This window comes from Pseudorasbora parva, chromosome 4, assembly GCF_024679245.1.
Source record: "Pseudorasbora parva isolate DD20220531a chromosome 4, ASM2467924v1, whole genome shotgun sequence".
NCBI lineage: Eukaryota > Metazoa > Chordata > Actinopteri > Cypriniformes > Gobionidae > Pseudorasbora > Pseudorasbora parva.
Window position 1 is genome coordinate 57,451,539 of NC_090175.1, and position 4,643 is coordinate 57,456,181.

A 4,643-nucleotide genomic window follows, 5' to 3' on the forward strand; every position below is an offset into this window, starting at 1 on the left:
TATGCTTAGAAAATCTTTTAATAATATTTAAATAAAGGTTGTCGATTCTCAAAAATGTTCATTGTATTAACTCAAATTTTTAATTTCAATGAACTCAAAATTTTAAGGCAACCATGTAACTTATTTTTTAAATAATTGTTTACAGTGTGTAAAAACAATGCTTTTCTTACTTAGTATTTTTGTCTTTTCTCTAGTCAAAATATCAAAAAAATCTTACAGTAAGCAAAAGTAATTGTCTTGTTTTGGGGAAAAATAACTCAAAATGAAGAGAGTTTTTGCTTAAAATAAGATAAATAATCTGCCAATGGGGTGAGATAAATAATCTTGTTTTCTGTTTGAATTAAGATTATTTTTCTCACCCCATTGGCAGATTATTTATCTTATTTTAAGCAAAAACTCTCTTCATTTTGAGTTATTTTCCCCAAAACAAGACAATTACTTTTGCTTGTCTAGTAAATGTTTCTTAATTTAAGAATGTTAAGATATTTTGACTATAGAAACAAGACAAAAATACTGAGTAAGAAAAGCATTTTTTTGTTTGTTTTTTTTGTTTGATTTTTTGCAGAGTATACCTTCTACATCTTCTTCGGCTGTACCAGGTGGAACATTTTTGACATAAATTACAGATGAAGACGTCTGCTGCTGGGTTCCCATCGCTGCTGCACCTGTGCAAATGGAAGAATGCATCAGTGTGCATGCTCAGGAGATTCAGCTAAATAATCCCAGAGCCACGGCAAACTCTGGAGTGAACGTCAGAGCCGTTTGGAACAAATAATAACTCAGTCTCACAGGCAGAAATGGCCTCGTTTTTGACCTCGCGCTGAAGAAAAAAAAAATCCTTAACCCTTAGTATGAACAATAGATGTAGTGCCTCAATCCCACTAAACTAAACCTGACCTTGTCTCGATGCTTTGTGAGACACGTGTGTAAATGAACTGCGCTGTGATGATTACCTGCATTTAGGAGGCATGGAAAATAATGACAATTTGTTTCACAGATCTTGGTAAGAAATATGCATGGCCACAGGAATCACACATGAAGGTACACTCTTAGAAAAAACATTTGAATTGGGGTTCTGTATAGCACTGTAAAAATTTGTATGACAAATTCAACTTTAAAAGTTTATTCAACTATTTAACATGAAAAAGTTGAGATAACTCAAACAAAGTGTGTAGAACTATTGACCCCAAGTCGAGAAAACCCCAACTTTTTTCTTTTCTTTTTTACAGTGTACACTCTAAACAAATTCTGGGTAAAAAAAACAACCCAATCTTGGGTCAAATATGGACTAACCCAGCAATTGGGTTGTTTTTTACCCAGTGGTTGTGTTGTCTTAAGCAAATATTTAACCCAACTGCAAGATTAAAACAACCCAATTTGTGGGTTAGTCCATATTTGACCCAACATTGGGTTAAAACAACCCAACATTTTTTTAGAATGTAGGGTTCTTTACTCAACTCCACTTTATGCACTCTAAAAAAATCTGGGTTAAAAACAACTCAAGTTGGATTGAAAATGGACAAAACCAGAAATTGGGTTGATTAAACCAAGTAAATGGACTCATTCAAACAACCCAATTTCTGGGTTTGTCCATTTTCACCCAACTTGAGTTGTTTTTAACCCAGCATTCTTTAGAGTGTGCTAAAAAGGTTTTATAATGACAAGAAAGAACCCTTTTTGTCACAAAGGTTCTTTGGGCTATAATTCATTCCTATATTACATTATTCTGCAACATTGTGTAGCTGTAATTACATTATTATTTATTAAACTGTTGTAGTAACTTAATATCACATTTTAATTACACTCTAAAAAATGCTGGGTTAAAAACAACCCAAGTTGGGTTTAAGAAATTAGGGTTGTTTGAACCCAGTAAATGGACTCAAACAACCCAATTTCTGGGTTTGTCCGTTTTCAACCCAACTTTCTTTTTTTTCTTTTTTTAACCCAGCATTTCTTAGAGTGCATGCTGATTTTTGGAGGAGAAAAACTGAAATGGCACTCTTCGTGTGATATTGATTAACTACATAAAATGAGATAAATATATACATTTTCTAACCCCATCTCGAATTTTCATTTTCATTCATAAATGCATTTGAATACACTGAATAATGCAGGGAAATGCTTGTCAATAATATGAAATATTTATTCCGGAGAGGACAAAAACAAATGATAATGAAAGAATGAACCCCTAAAAGGTTCCATATAGAACCGTTTTCGTGGTTACTGTCACGCTCACACACAGAAGAGGAGACGCTGGTGATCGTATGAGGAAGTACTCAAAAGGCAGGTAAGCACACTTAGCTCGTAGTGGTATAGATAATTGGAGAGACCAGATTACAATAGCCGGCGGAGGACGAAGGCTTCTGCAGAGAAATCACGTTTGCGTTGTCGGAGAGGTAGTCATTGACGAGACCAGACAGAGAGTGATGGTCGTGTGCGTACTTATGGGCAGTGCTGATTCGGTGCCGCAGGTGAAGGGAATCAGAATTCAGGCGATCCTGATCGTATGAGTGGAGTGATGAGGTCTGGTGCTGGCGAGCTTGCTGGCTCTGTTACAGTTACAAAGAACCCTAAAGGTTTCTTTTGACTGACCCCTTAAAAAGGATTAATATAACCTTTTAAGGGTTCCAAATGCGTAGCGCCGATAGAACCTTTTCTTCTAACAGTGTATGACTTCCTTCAGACTAGGCCAATGGTCTCTTTTGATAAGATAAAATGTTCCCCCTACTTTCACTGAAAAGCTTTTTCAGGGTTCTGTGTGGTTCCCCATCTGAACCCCGCCACACACTCTAAAAAATGCTGGGTTAAAAACAACTTAAGTTGGGTTGAAAATGGACTTACCCCACAAATGGGTTCTTTTAACCCAGCAGGTGAGTTGATTTAGCCCAGCGACTTACCTACACTCTAAAACATTAAAAATCAACCCAATGCTGGGTCAGATATGGACTAACCCAGCAGTTGGGTTGTTTTAACCCAGCGATTGGGTTGTCTTAAGCAAATATTTAACCCAACCACATGATTAAAACAACCCAATTGCTGGGTTAGTCCATATTTGACCCAACATTGGGTTAAAACAACCCAGCATTTTTTAGAGTGGACACAAAATAAAACGTGGCGCTTTTCTGAGCGAATTAAAAAGGAGAACTATAATGTATGGCGGAATAGCACTTCTGAGAGTACTTCGGCTCGGAGCAGTAAAAAGTCCTGGCTGAAAATCCTCCCTCACGTCTCCCCATCCCTCTCTCATTTCTGGCAATAGGAGGAGAGGATTCTTCAGCCGGGACTTTTTACTGCGCCGAGTCGAAGTACTCTCAGTAGTGCTATTCCGCCACACATTATAGTTCTCCTTTTTAATCCGCTTAGAAAAGCACCACGTTTTATTTTGTGTCTCCATACTTGATCGTTCATCTATTGGTGTAACTGTATTTAAATAGAGGAAACCGTGGAGGAGTTTGGTGGCTTCTAACTTGATCTCTGTTTGGTACCATAGTGAATGAACTGGGCTTAGTGGGCTAAATGCTATCAGATCGCCACCGCGCGTCAGAGAGATTAAGAGCACACACTGAGACGAGCGAGGTGTGTGTCAACTTTTAAAAAGTCAAAAGTTAAGGGAATAACATAGTTTAATATAAAAAGGCGGTGAAGTAGACTATGCCTTTAAACTTTTAAGTTTTCACAACTTTTTTTTTTTTTACAGTGCAAATAGTTCCTTTCCCAGGTGACCTTCACCACAGGGCTCACATGCGATTGTCAGGCCGTTCTGAATAGTGTGGTACAGAGCAGATTATTAGGCTGTTGTTCTGTGCATATGGCAGCTATCTGATTTAATTATACTGGGTTTCCACCTCTTGTAAGCTCTTTTTTTTGTGGCGACCATCTGGAAATGGTGTGTTCTCAATTAACTCTCATTCTCTTTGTTCATGGGATCTACAGCGCACCAGAACCACCTCCTCATCCGAACTAATGTTTGTCTTAGACACTGTCCTGTCATCAGATCAGATAAAGCTGGAGAGATGCTCATTTTCACCAAAATGGTTTCTGGTGCCAGAGGTCCACATTCACACACAGACATGAAGTCAAATGTTACGACTTAAATTATCCCCAAACGTTGCCAGTTTTCCAAACCAAACCCTTTTCTTTGGTTGAAAGACAAACGGAGTCAAATTGGGAGCTGCGTTCTGCCAGTGGAAAAGAAGTAACATGGTTTTAGTTTGGTATTTGCAAGATAACAATGGCTTATATATATATATGGTCAAGACAATATATGGTCCTGGTCAAGATAATCTCCCGAACTCCAAACTGAATGTCAGAATGGGAAAGAAAGGTGATTAAAGCCGTTTTGAGCGTGGCATGGTTGTTGGTGCCAGACGGGCCGGTCTGAGTATTTCACAATCTGCTCAGTTACTGGGATTTTCACACACAACCATTTCTAGGGTTTACAAAGAATGGTGTAAAAAGGGAAAAACATCCAGTATGCGGCAGAAGACCCCACCGGGTACCACTCATCTCCACTACAAATAGGAAAAAGAGGCGACAATTTGCACGAGCTCACCAAAATCAGACAGTTGAAGACTGGAAAAATGTTGCCTGGTCTGATGAGTCTCGATTTCTGTTGAGACATTCAGATGGTAGTCAGAATTTGG